Source organism: Echinops telfairi, unplaced genomic scaffold (assembly GCF_000313985.2).
Source record: "Echinops telfairi isolate 266 unplaced genomic scaffold, ASM31398v2 ScPeMD7_44;HRSCAF=162, whole genome shotgun sequence".
Lineage (NCBI taxonomy): Eukaryota > Metazoa > Chordata > Mammalia > Afrosoricida > Tenrecidae > Echinops > Echinops telfairi.
The window spans coordinates 1,489,270-1,504,494 of record NW_022103942.1 but is presented as its reverse complement, the minus strand read 5'-3'; the positions used below and the strand labels follow the sequence as shown (position 1 = coordinate 1,504,494).

The 15,225-nt window shown below is 40.5% G+C and overlaps 1 pseudogene; it reads right to left on the bottom strand.

Moving 5' to 3' along the window:
• Positions 1–3,381: 3,381 nt before the first annotated feature.
• Positions 3,382–4,363, bottom strand: LOC101648697 (annotated as a pseudogene).
• Positions 4,364–15,225: the final 10,862 nt, after the last annotated feature.

Here is a 15,225-nt window from a genome sequence, read left to right as displayed (position 1 = left end):
CATCATAGAATGCCAATTTAATAGAAGAAAGTATGCTTGCGTTGAGGGAGTACTTGAGTGGAGGCCCAATGTCCTTCTGATAAGGCTGGCTGGGGCAGGATCATTGAGAGGGAATGCTGGAATTCACATAGGAGAAGATCTGCCTCCCTTCTGCCCCATAGCATTGTGAGGATGTCGCGGGAGAGGCACTTTCAAACTATGCTCCTTGGTGGGAGCATGTATTGGTACAAGGTCGATCGGTCTCAAGTTGTCAAGATGTGCATACTCCTTGACCCAGGGATTCCCCTTGTAGAAATGTAGCCTTTGGGAATAATGAAGTAATTGGTTTGTACGAAGATTTTTTTTTTGCTAGAAGGTTGGTTTTTTAAAATCATGTTGCTTAAGGTTACACAAAAGGGGACATACTACTTACTTTGCATCCCAATTTTCCCTATGAAAAAGGGTCATGAGACAAATTGACCACAAAGAAAGAAGGTATCACACAACATCACCCAAGGTTTTCATTTATTTTTAAAATAATCAGTAAGGTTGAATAGTGCAGCATCTCAGTGTCAATGTTCAGATTTGAGTGTCTGAATTCCAACTCTGACATGTACCAGATATTTGGTTTTGTTTTCAAATTTTTGAGCCAGAACTGTCTGGAACTGCTTTGTTTTTCTAGGTCTTGAAAGTATTCTGCCTTTGACAGGGGGAGTCTTACAGTTTTCTCTTGCTTCTTTAAGTGGTAAATATCTAAGTTTCTCTTCTCTGAACAGGTTTCTGCTTTACACAGGTTTCAGTTATTACAGGTTTTACTCTTTACCTAAATTGACATTGAAGTGCTTATATACCATGAATATGCTATATTTTTATAGTGGTTTATTTTTGTTAACCTAAGACTTGAGTTTCATCAATAAATTTGTGTGTGTGTTTTTAAAAATCATTTTATTGGGGGTTTATACAACTCTTATCACAATCCATACATACATCCATTGTGTCAAGCACATTTGTATATTTGTTGCCATCATCATTTTCAAAACGTTTTCTTTCTACTTGAGCCCTTGGTATCAGCTTCTCATTCCCCCCCCACTCTCATGAACCCTTGATAATTTATAAATTATTATTATTTTTTCATGTCTTACACTGACCGATTGTGTTAGACAGGGTTCTCTAGAGAGATAAAACCAAATTGCTGATAATTTAATATATTTATTTATAAAGATAACTAGATATATAACAAGAAATGAACTGTTAAATCATATACAGATAAATATATAATACAAGAAAGAAACAGTTAAATTATAAAGCACTACAAATGGCTCAATTCAACTCACTCCCGTGAGAGACTTGTGAGAGACCAGCAGTTCTTCAAGTCCTGTCTGCTGTCAGATCTTCCTCTATTTATAGAGAGAGGTAGGCTATGTCAGCACAGCAGCCAATCAGAAGGCAGGTCACCAACTGCCAGCCAGGTCACCAACTGCCAGTCCCCAGCTCCAGTGATCTCTTAAAGGGACCTCAACTTACAGCGACACAGTCCACAGGCTAGGCGTCCCACAGGTAGTGTAGCCTTTAAATTGAGGCACAGGACAAGCAAGGCAGCCGCACACTGGTCCGATGATCAAAGAGCGAGAGACAAGAAAGGCGAGACTCACCAAGGCATTTATCTCTCTGCCCTTCAGTTAATCCCACTTGTGTTTATCGTCCAGGCTGGCACAATAAACTATCTCACCGATGTTTCCCTGTCCACCCCCCTAGGAGGGGGTTATAGTTAGATCATTGTGATAGGTTTCCCCTTTCTCCCATTACCTTCTACTTCCCTTCCTGGTATGGCTACTCTCTATATTGGTCCTGAGGGGTTTATCTGTCCTGGATTCTCTGTGTTTCCAGCTCTTTTCTGTACCTGTGTGCATGCCGTGGTCTAGCCAGATTGGTTAGGTGGAACTGGGGTCTTGAGAGTGGTGGGGAGAGGGGAGAGGAAGCATTAAAGAACTAGAGGAAAGTTGTATGTTTCATCAGTGCTATACTGCACCCTGAATGGCTCATCTCCTCCCCGTGACCCTTCTGTAAGGGGATGCCCAATTGTCTACAGATGGGCTTTGGGTCTCCACTCTGCACTCCCCCTCATTCACAATGATAAGCTTTTTTTGTTCTGGGTTTTTGATGCCTTATACCTGATCCTATGGACACCTTATGATCACACACACTGGTGTGCTTCTTCAATGTGGGCTTTGCTGCTTCTCAGCTAGATGGCCATTTGTTTATCTTCAAGTCTTTAAGACCCCAGACACTGTATCTTTTGGTAGCCAGGCACCATCAGCTTTCTTCACCACACTTGTATTCAGCGATCGTGTTGGCAAGGTGAGCATCACAGAATGCCAGATTATTAGAACAAAGTGTTTTTGTGTTGAGGGAGTACTTGAGTTGAGGCCCAATGTCCATCTGCAACCTTAATACTAAACCTATTAATATTTGTACATAGATCTGTTTCCCCATCGTCAGATATAAATATATTGACATAAATATATATGTACATGCCTGTATTTAGACTTCTTTTTTTTGGTCGTTTTTGTTGTTGTTGTTTTGCTTTCTTTTGTTGCTTTGTTTTGCTCTGTGTTGTTTTTGTGCATATTATTATCTCAGCATGTCTATCTAGATAAGATAGGCTGGATAAACAATCCGGGGGAGAAAACAATGAGACTGACAGTTCCTGGGCTCCTGGGAGAGGGGGAGGTGGGGGAAAAGAAGTTGGTGTTAACAAACCCAGGGACAAGGGAACAACAACTGATCTAAAGTCGATGGCGAGGAGGGTCTAAGAGCTCTGGTAGAGCTTGATCAAGGGCAATGTAACCGAGAGGAATTACTGAAACCCAAATAAAGACTGAGCATGACAGTGGGACAAGAGGGACGTAAAAGGAATTAGAGGAAAGAACTATGAGGCAAAGGGCATTTATAAAGGTCTAAATTTGTGTGTTTTAAGCAGTGAAGAAAAAAATTAGACATGGTCCTTGAATTTGAGTTTGTTATTTATTCGGAAGTAAGATACACAGAAAGAAAGGTAATCATGGCTAGCTTCTGTTTGTGCATAGAGAAGATGGAAACTGTTGTGGGCAGCAGTGCTCCAGGAAGTTTGCCACTTCCACTTTTTTGTTGTTTCATTTTTTAGTTTGCGTACCTATTGTATTGCGGCAAATTTTTTTGGAGGCTGTGTACAGTGTACTTTATTGATAATACATGACTAGGTAGGGTTCTCTAAGCCCCTCCCCTTTCCTTCTGGGGGTCTGGATGGGCTATGCTCAGTGAGTTGGGGGACTGAGTTGGTGCAAAGACTCCTCTGAAGCTGAGGGACTCTCCCTCTAGTTTTTTTTTTTTTTTGCTGGGGCTGGTGGTGGTCTGGGAGGGCTCTTACTCCTTGGAGGTTATGTGGGCCATAAGGTCATCCACTCTGTTGCTCTACCTAAATTCATTGTTATACCAGGAAATGAGCTTGACAAAGTGCTTTGAGGGCAGTGCCAGCCCCAGCATAAAAAATGGAAGAGTAGGTGCCACTGTTGAAGTCACAGTAGACATCCTGGTCCTCGTGTTGCCCAGGATGCCCTTTAGGGGATCATCTGATGCCTGATTCACCCCATTGTTAATGCCATCGTATTTGGCAGCTTTCTCCAGATGGCAGGTGAGATCCATGACTGACACATTGAGGGTGAGGACATGCAAGGCCGTGCCAGTTAGTTTTCCATTCAGCTCTGGTATAAACTTGCCCACATTCTTGGCAGCATCAGTAGATGTGGCAATGGTGTTCTGTGCAGTCCCACAGCCGTCTCACCAGTTTCCCAGAGGGGCCATCCTTGGTCTTCTGAATAGCAGTGATGCATGGACTATGCTCTTGAGTCCCTCCATGATGGCAAGACCATGATCTTGGTCTGGGGTGGTGGGTGGGCAAGCAGTTGGTGGGACAGGTAGCATTGCTGACAATCTTGAGTGAGTTGTCATACTTCTTGTGGCTCACACTCATCACAAACATGGGGGTATTGGTCGAAGGGGCAGAGCTGATTGCCATTTTGGCGCCACCTTTCAAGTGAGCCCTAGACTTTTCTAAGGTTGTGAAGACACCAGTGGACTCTACGACATACTCGGCACCAGCCTCACTTCACTTGATGTTGGCAGGATCTTGCTCCTGGAAGATGGAGATGGACTTCTCACTGATAATAAGCTTTCCATTCTTAGCCTTGATGGTGCCATTGAACTTGCCATACTGGAACATGCAGACCATGTAGTTCAGGTCAATGGAGGGGTCATTCCTGGCAACAATGTCCATGTAGCCGGAGTTGAAAGCACTGGTGACCAGGTGTCCAGTGTGGCCAAATCCATTTACTCTGACCTTCATCATTGTGTTTATGGGATTGGGCTGGTACTGCTTGGGGACGGAAGATGCGGCTGCCCTGCACGAGGAGGAGCAGAGAGCCTCAGCATATTTTTATGAGGCATTTTACTGTAGTTTGAGCGAAAGTTTGTCGAGAAAATTAATTTTTCATTCAACAATTTATAGACATTTTGTTTCTGGACATTTTATGTCACAGCATCTTTCTCACTCTCTGTGTGGATTTCTTTGTTTCATTCTTGCATATCTCCTGCTCTTCCTGCATTCTGAACTTTGTTGTTAGGAAAATGCTGCCCTTTTGGTCTCTGTGGTAGTTACATAATCTGGTGTAAATTTGGGGCTTGAGAGGATTAAGAGTGAAGGGGTGGAGTCTAGTCTGTCAATTGGATCATAGCCAATGAAGCCTCTGTGTGGGCATGGCCGTCTTCTTAGAATTCTGGGAACTCCTGGATTTCCTCCTTGGAGGCAGGAGAGACTCTCTTATGACTCACTCCTGGAGGGAAGCTCTACTGACAAGACAAATGGCACTATATTGATAGACCCTGTGTCCTGGGAACTGAAGAAGCTACGTGGAGATGCTTAAAATGCCACTGGATTAACAAACTTTTCACCCACTGGCCTGTGATCTTCCTGCATTCAGCGTCATTACATGTGTTCGTAAGTCTGAAGAGGACTTTATAGATTGGTATGGGACATATGGGCTAATATCAGACTGATAGATTTGATCTGGATTGGACTGGGATGTTTTTTCAATATTCAGTTGCTCTTGTATATAAACCTCTTTCTTATACCCATGTAAGTTTCTATCGATTTGTTTCTCTAGTCAACCTGGACTAACACAGTCTCATATCAGTGATTGTTCTGAGCAACCCATTCCTCACAGGTGTTACTGTCTGCTTTATAAGCTGAAAAGTCATTTGGGGAGTCCGCTCAGTTCTAGATTTGAAGGGCCAAACTCTCCGGGGTTCCATCAGTCTCTATCATCAGATCAGTAAGTTTTTTTTAAAGCTATTTTATTTCAAACATTTTATGTGTACCATTCAAGGCCATCTATTATATTCAATATATTGTGCTAACATAATTTTTCATTTCCAAAAGGTTTTCATCACCCTTAAAAGAAACCCAGTATCCTTTCAGCAATAACTTACATTACCTCTTTCCACAACTCCAGGTAACCACTAATAAGCTTTGCTCTTTCTACAGCAGTCTAACTTAGATATTTCATAATTGGAACCAGACAATATTTGTCATTTTATCTCTGACTTATTTCACTTAGCGCAGCGTTTTCAAGGAGCAACCATGTTGTTTCTGCTTTTGGGCTATTTTTTTTCCACACGGTATTTAAAAATAAAAAGATGCAGACAACTCAAAGGTCTCAACATAGGCGATTAAGACTTGCCATCTGTTAGATGCTGTCCAGTCAGTTCTGACCCATAAGGAGAGTACGATACAACAAGACAAATGAAACCATGGCCAGGCCTGCACCGGCCTCAAAATCGTGCCTATGCCATTGTTGTAGTTACCGTGCCAATCCGTTTCCTTTTGGACCTTGTATTTCTTCACTTGCCTTCTATGTTACTAAGCATGATGTCCTTCTCCAGGGACTGGACCCACCTGATAGGATGTCTACAGTACTCGAGAAAGCATCACTATCCACCTGGGGGATGCAAAGCAAAACAACAATGAGGTATCACCTTACACTGGCAATGACAGCCCAATTAAAAAAAAGGAGCAACAAATTGTGGAGAAGGTTCAAAGAGCTTGGAACCCATATACTGCTGGAGGGTCTGTAAACATGAACAACCATTGTACAAATCTATGTGGCACTATATCAAACAACTGGAATAGAAAGCTAATATGATTTAGCAATACCTCTACTGGGCATAAAGAAGTAAGAGACATAACACGAACAGATGGATGGACCCCATGTTCATCTCAGGACTGTTCACAATAACAAGAAGTTGGAAACAACCCAAAAGGTCACCAGTAGAAGAATCCATAAAGAAACTTTGGAACATATACACAATGGAATACTTGCATCGTTAAAAACATTGGTGAAACTACACAGCTCCAAACTACATGGATGGACCTGGAGAACATTATGCTGAGTGAAGTTAGTCAATCACAAAAAGAAAAGTAATGTATGAGACCACTACTGTAAGGATAAGCACTAAGCTTTTGATGTTGCTCAATAATTGGTGACTTAAGCCTATTTGATATTTTTATATTCTCTTTGCTTTTTTTTGACACGTCTTAGCCCTGCAGACATAATTTTGCCTTATGAATGAGCATTATCGAATTTTTTGCCTTGTGTATAACCCTCATTCTTAAATAGTGTTCAGTTACTTAAGTTCTTAATCTATACAAGTATACATTCCATGTATTTTACTCTAAAATTGACTTGATAATAGTGAATTATACATGCATGTTTTCTTTTTTCCAATAGTTCTTCAAATTCTATACCATTGACTAGATTTTCCCCCAATAGTTCTTCAAATTCTATACCATTGATATTATTATTAGAACTACCAAATGTCCTATGGAGGTTAGCTGTACTGCCCCTAAGGGAACAGGAATATATATACCTTAGAGATATGAATGGATTTTGAGCTTTCGCTTAATCATAAGTAATATAAGAGCAATTCATTTTTATGATGTGGCACTGCTCAATACTTGCCCTCATCACTGAAGATATGGATGCTGTAGCACAGTGGGATGAAGACCTCAGAAAACTCAAGGAGAGAGTAAGATATGCTATGGTACACTGAGGGGATTGTAATATATAAGTTGAAACAAAATAAGTATGGATTATTTAATGTAAAACTGCTGATATACTCTGCAAACCTTCACTTAATTTACAACAAAAAGAAGAAAAGACAATGTCATGGCTTTGGCCAGGTGCGCCTTAGTTCTTAAGGTGGTGACATCTTTGCCCTTGACCACTTTAAAGAGGTATTTTGCAGCAAGTTTTCCCAATTCAGCACATCTTTTAATTTCTTGACTGCTGCTTCCACGGGCATTGATTGTGGATCCAAGCAAAATTAAAGTCTTGACAACTTCCTGCATGTCTACATAAGGAAATATTATACAGACATTGGCCACCATTTGCCTGTCAGTTTGTTGTACTGTGGTGGCTTGTGTGTTGCTGTGATACTGACAGCTATGCCACTGGTATTTCAAATATCAATAGGGTTACTTAAAGTGAACATGTTTCAGCAGAGTTTCCAGACTAAGAAAAGACTACAAGGAAGGAATAGGTTGTTCACTTTGGAGGAATTAATCATGGAAGACCTTATGGAAAGCATCAAAACATTGTCAGATACTGAAAACCTCATGAATAGTAGCAGAACACTGGTAGAGATAGGGCTAGAAGATGAGCCTCCCAGGTCAGAAGGCACTCAGAATATGAGGAAGAGTTGGCGTCTCTAAGTAGAGTCAACCATAATGATGTGGATGGAGTAAGTCTACAAGAGCAAAGCCAACAGGGCCTCCATTTGCTGATGGGGCATGACTCAAAATGAAAAGAACCCACTGCAAACATCAATTAATAATTGGAACTTTGAAATTATGGAGTATGGATCTAGGGAATTTGAAAGTAATCAAAATTGAAATGGAATGCATAAGGATCAATATTCTAGGCATTAGTCAGGTGAAATGGACTGAATGAGGGAGTCATTTGATTTGTTATGCCAAGAATAACAGATTCAAGAGAAATGTCATCACAGTCATCATCAAAAAGAACATCTCAAGATCAATCTTGTACTACATTGCTGTCTGTGACAGTATAATATTTATCTCCTTACAAGGAAATCCAATCAATACAACTATTATTCAAATTTATGCACCAACCCTAAAAGCTAGTGATGAAGAAGCAGACCAACTGCTTCAATCTGAAATTGATTAAATATGCAACCTAGATGCATTGATAATTATTGATGACTGAAATGCAAAAGTTGGAAACAAAGAGGAAGGAACAGTAGTTGGAAAAATAAAGTCTAGGTGATAGAAATGAAGCTAGAGGTCACATGATAGAATTTTGAAAGATCAATAACTTCATCTCATACATCTTTTTTTCAACAACACAACTAGCGACTGTACACATAGACTTCTCCAGATGGAATACATAGATATCCAATTCACTACATCTGTGGGTGAGATGATGGAGAAGTTCAATATAAGCAGTGGCTGGCTGTGGAATAGACCAACAATTGCTCATATGTAAGTTTGGCTTGAAGCTGAAGAAAATTAAAACAATCTACACAAACTATGACCTTGAAATGGAAGAATTTTGAGAACATTTCAAAAACAGATTTGATGCATTAAACCCTAGTGACAGAAGACCTTATGAGCTCTGGGATGACATCAAGAATATCATTCATGAAGAAAGCAAAAGGTCATTAAAAAGACAGGAAAGAAAAACAAGATCAAGTGGATGTCAGAAGAGACACTGAAACTTGCTCTTAATTGTAGAGTAGCTAAGGCAAATGGAAGAAACGATAAAATCAAAGAACTAAATAGACAATTTTGAAAGGCAGCTCAAGAGGACCCTACATTGTGAGAATCCAGTTTGCAGAAGACTATGGGTGACAGTGGGCGCCCAAGATACATTTGTGGAATCTACATAGGAAATAAGCATCTGGTTATTTCCCTCTATCCAAAATAAAAGGATAGGAAGAAACTGGTTACTAAGCAGAATGCAGTGGAGAGATGATTAAAGAAGATCAAAAGGATAAACATGACTTGAACAGTTAAAACCTTGTCATCTGACACCCCCACTCCCCTTCGGATGCACATTAGGCCTGATGTGTTTTCCAACATTTTGGGTAATTTTTTGTTTGTTCATATTGGGGTTGATCTCAAATGTGTTATATCATTGGGGGTGGGGTGGGGGTAGGGTGTTAGGCTGGGTTGACTAAAGAAACAAGTCCAGAGGCACTCATATATGTATAAGAAAGAGTTTTATATAAAAGAGCAATTGTTTACTAAGAAAACATACATCCCAACCCAGTCAGAATCAAGTCCATAAGTCTGATATTACCCTATAAGTCCAGTACCAGTCCCAAAATCCTTCTTCAGACTCACACAGTCACATGCAATGATGCAAAATGCAAGAAGGTCACAGGCCGGTAGGTTCAAAGTCTTGTGAATCCAATGGCAGTGGAAATATCTCAGTGCTGGAGTGGGTTACCATGCGACTCTTCCCTGTCTCCGACTGTCTCTCCTTAATGGGAAGGTGAAGCAGAGAGAGAGTTCTTGCAAGTCTCAGCAAATCTCTGTGTGTCTTGTCAACAGGAAGATCAAAGCAAGAGAGAGAGAGGAACGTCCCAGAATCCTCATGAGAAGGTCATGACCACAAGGAGGTATCAGGCTATGACCTGATTGACAAGCTAGACTCCATCCCTTTGCTCTTAATACACTCAAGTTGACACAAGATTATGTAGCTACCACAGGGGGTAATCCTCTTGAATTTTTGTCATAAGTTTTTTTTTCTATTTTCCAGTATATGAAACTCAGGATTGATGAATCTATAGGGGTAGTAAGTAGAATAAGGGTGTTTTTTGGGGGATGGGGGGGTGGGTGGAGTAAAAGGAAGCTGATGTCAAGGAGTTCAGGAAGGAAAATAATGTTTTGAAACGGATTGTGGTACTAAGTGTATAATACTGCTTATGATTGAACTATGGAATGATATAGTATCTGTATTAAATCCCAATAAAATGGTTTTGAAAAAAAAGACAGTCAAATAATATAATGAAGTATGTAAAGACCTAGAGTTAGAAAACCGAAAAGGAAGAATATGCTTGGCATATATTAACTGAAATAACAAAAGAAAATATTCAAGTTTCAAGTTGCAATATCGAACGATTCTATGGTCAAACTATTGAATGATGCTAGAAGCATCAAATGAAGATGGAAAGAATGCACAGTCACTGTCCCAAAAAGAACGAGTCAACATTTAACCATTTCAAGAGGTAGCATGTGACCAAGCATCAATGGTACTAAAGGAAGAAGTTTAAGCTGCATTGAAAACATTAGCCAAAGACAAGGCTTCTGAAATTGCTGGAATATCAATGGAGATGTTTCCAAAAGCTGATGAAGCACTGGAAGCTTGCACTTGTCTATGCGAGGGAATTTGGAAGATATCTACTTGGACAACTGACTAGTAGAGATCCATATATGCACCCTTTTCAAAGAAAAGTGATCAACAGAATGTGCAAATTATAGGACAATATTATTGATATCACATGCAAGTAAACTTTTGTTGAATATCACCCAACAATGCTTGCAGCAGTATATTGACAGAGAGGTGCCATACGTTCAGGTTGAATTGAGAAAAGGGCGTGGAACCAGGGATATCATTATTGATGTCAGTTGCATCTTGGCTGAAAGCGCAGAATACCAGAAAGATGTTTACTTGTGTCCTATTGACCATAGCAAGGCTTTTGACTATGTGGATCATAACAAACTCTTATTCAATGTGTTCAGCACATAATCAAAGAAACAGGATTATATGAAGAAGAATGTGGTATCAGGATTGGAGGTAGGCTTATTAAGAAACTGGGATGTGCATTGTGTGCTTACCTCCCCGATATGATTGCTGAAGACAAATGGGTGCATAAGCAAATATGGTGAAGAAAGCTGATGGTGCCCAGCTATCAAAAGAAATAGTGACTGGGGTCTTAAAGGCTTGAAGGTAAACAAGCGGCCATCTAGCTCAGAAGCAACAAAGCCCATATGGAAGGTGTCGAAGGGATCAGGTATCAGGCGTCAAAGAACAAAAAATCAAATCATTGTGAATGAGGGGGAGTGCAGATTGGGAACCTAAGACCCATCTGTAGACAACTGGACATCCTGTTACAGAAAGGATATGGGGTGGAAATGAGCCAGTTAGGGTGCAGTGTAGCAACTATGAAGCATACAACTTTCCTCTAGTTCGTAAATGCTTCCTCCACCCCCACTATCATGATCCCAATTCTACCTTTCAAATATGGCTAGACCAGAGGATGTACACTGGTACAGATAGGAACTGGAAACACAGGGAATCCAGGACAGATGAACCCTTCAGGACCAGTGCAGAGAGTGGAGACACTGGGAGGGTTAAGGGAGGGTAGGGTGGAAAGGGAGAACTGATTACAAAGATCTACATAAAACCTCCTCCCTGGGGGACGGACAACAGAAAAGTGGGTGAAGGGAGACGTCGGACAGTGTAAGCTATGACAAAATAAGAATTTACAAATTATCAAGGGCTCATGAGGGAGGGGATAGCGGGGAGGGAGGGCAAAATGAGAGGTGATGCCAATGGCTTAAGTGAAGAGCAAATGTTTTGAGAGTGTTGAGGGTAGCGAATATACAAATGTGCTTTACACAATTGATGTATGTATGGACTGTGATAAGAGTTGTATGAGCCCCCAGTAAAATGATTTAAAAAAAGAAACTGGGATGTGCAGATGACACAACCTTGCATGCTGAAAATGAGATGGTTTGAAGCACTTGCTGATGAAGATCACGGATTTCAGCTTTCAGTATGGGCTACAACTCTATGTAAAAACAAACAAACCCCAAGTCCTCACAAATGGTAATAGGTAACATCATGATAAGCGAAGAAAATATTGAGGTTGTCAAGGGTGTCATCATACTTGGTTCCACAATCGATGCTCATGGAAGCAGCCATGAAGGGATCAATTGGTGCATTTCATTGGGTAAATCTGCTGTGAAAACTTATTTAAAGTGTTGAAAAGCAAGAATATTGCTTTCAGGACTCAGATGTGCCTCACCCAATCCATGGTATTTTCAATCACCTCATATACATGTGAAAGTTGAACATTCAACACGGAAGACTGAAGAAGAATCAATGCATTTGAAGTGTAGTGCTAGTCAAGCATCTTGAAAGTACCATGGATGGCCAAAAGAACACACAAATCTGTCCTGTAAGAAGTAAGGCCAGAATGCTCCTGGGAGGCAAGGATGGAAAGATTTTGTTACATGTGCGTTGGAAGACCAGTGTCTAGAAAAGGACATCATGCTTGATAAAGTGAATGGGGCAGCAAAAAAGAGGAAAGCCCTTGACAAGATGGATTGACATGGGGGCTGCCAACAGTAAGCTTAAACATAAGAAAAATTGTGAAGATGGAGTAGGACCAGGCAGTGTTTCAATCTGTTGTACATAGGGTCTCTGTGGATTGGAACTGAGTCCAACGCACCGAACAAGAGCATCTTAAATCCTGTTAACAGAGGAAATCTCACCTCAGTTTTTCAAGATTGAGGGAGAGGAAAGACCATTCAGTTCCTGCCATGCGACATTGTGCTAAGGTCACCCCAAATCAACAAACAGTCCTATATGAGCAATAAACGAAAGTTACTGGAAATTTAAGTCATGATGTGTGTCTCAGAGAAGGTGATTGCATTTCCATTGATGGGTAAACCTGGTGGAGCAACTGCTCATTGGGGGGAAAATGCTTAACAGTACTTACATAGAATAAAGGAGAATACACCCAGTGCTACAATCCTAATTGGACACCTTTGATGTAGTTTCTTTCTTTCTTTGGAGGTTCAGGGAAAGTTTTATTTATTTATTCCTTTAAATAATTTTATTGGGGTCTCTTACAGCTTTTATAACAATCCATAAATCCATTGTGTCAAGCACATTTGTATATATGTTGTCATCATCCTTTTCAAAACATTTTCTTTCTACTTGAGCCCTTGGTATCAGCTCCTCATTTTCCCCCCTCGCTCCCCCACCCTCCTTCCTTCATGAACCCCTGATAATTTGTGAGTTATTATTTTCAATCTTATACCTACCACTATCTCCCTTCATCCACTTTTCTGTTGTTTGTCCCCCTGGGGGGAGGTTATACGTCGATAATTGTGATTGGTTTCCTCTTTCTCCCTCATCTTCCCCCTAATCTCATGGTATTGCTACTCTTATTATTGGTCCTGAGGGGTTTATCTGTCCTGGATTCCTTATGTTGAGAGCTCTTATCTGTACCAGTGTACATGCTCTGGTCTAGCGGGATTTGTAAGGTAGAACTGGGGTCGTGCTAGTGGGGGAAGGGAGCATTAAAGAACTAGAGGAAATTTGTAAGTTTCGTTGGTGCTATCCTGCATCCTGGCTGGCCCATCCCTTCCTTGTGACCTTTCTGTAAGGGGATGTCCAATTGTCTACATGTTTTGATGTTGTTTCTATCCAGCTCTGGTAACCCAGGTCATATGCTACAAACTAATGGGACTTTACACTCTGTCCTTTTAAGGCACACAACATGTTTCATAGGTCACAGCAGAAGAATTCAATGTGGAAACTCCACTAATGAGCTAGGCTTCACCTCAAACACCTGTAGCAGAATTCAGGAAGTGACATACTTCCTTGGACTTGAAGCTGAACCACTTTAGTGTGAGAAGTAGATAACCTTGGTCCCAAGGTTATGTAATTGGTGTGCATTGGACTTTGGTTCAGATCTCTTGCTTTGAAGGTGCCCAATGAGTGGCAGCTAGGGACTATCATTTATTTACTATTTTCATGCTGTTCTTGTTTTCTTATGACATGAGATGGTCCAATAAGCATTGTTCTGCCTTTGTGAATGAGTGTTGATGTGCCCTATCATCCTCACTGTTTGTGTATATAATGTCCAGTTAAGAGTTTAATCTATACAAGTCAACAATTGATGTATTATAGTTTGAAACTAGCGTATACTTGTTTATTTTCATCTTTTCAACAGTGTTTTAAATTCTATACCATTGGCTAACACAATGACACTATTAATACAAATACCTTATGCCCCTGACAGACGATTTTGATGATAATGATGTCTCTAAAGTGAATCAGGGACATATATAAACCATAGATATATGGGTGAGTTTGGCGCTCACACAGTTCTAGCCTCAATCTAAGAACAATCAGTTCTCATTGCATGGCCCCACTTGATACCTGCACTCATGAAGAGATCACAGAAGATAAGGGTGCTAGAGCAAAGTGTTGTGAAGAAAACGCAGTGTCTGGGGTCTTAAAAGCTTGTCTTCAAAACAATTGCCATCTAAATGAGACATCAACTAAATCCATATGGAAGGAGAACATCAGCCTGTATAATCAAGGACTGAAATGATAAAATCCAAATCTGGAGGAGGGGATGGTATCAGAGCTTAAATGATGAACACTCACAGGGGCAGTTCTACCCTGTCCTATGGGGTCGCTATGAGTCGTCATCAACTCAATGGCAGTGAATTTAATTTTGGAGTTTTTCGGTTTGCAGAAAGGCTGTCAATGATAGTGGAAGCCCAAAATCCATTTGCAGGGTCCCCACGTGGATTGAGACTCCAGTGAATGTCCTCTGGCCATAATCTTCTCTGACCATAATCCCCTCTGACCATAGTCCACCCATAGTGACCCAATGGGACAGAGTAGAACTGCCCTATCAGGTTTCCCAGGCTCTAACATTTACAGCAACCATTGGTCATTTCCACAGGCAGCCCTGGACTTGTACTGAATGAGACTTGAGTTTCTTCACCAACTCTTTCCTCAAATGTGGTCAATTTGATTCCTGTGTCTTCCATCTAGTGAGGTCCACATGTAAAGTAAAAAAAAAGTGTTTTTAGTGAATAGGTCATTGAGCTCACAAAATTGATCTTTGGATCACAATATTATGTCATCTTTGGTGTCATTTCTATCACCAAAGCCATATTTTCCAACTTTTGATCCTTCACTTTCATATCAAACTTTCACATTCCAATTACTAGTAATGATCAACGAATCTTTTTTTTTCTGTACATAATTTATTTATTTATTTTTAATCGTTTTATTAGGGGCTCATACAACTCTTATCACAATCCATACATACATCAATTGTGTAAAGCACATTTGTACATTCATTACCCTCATCATC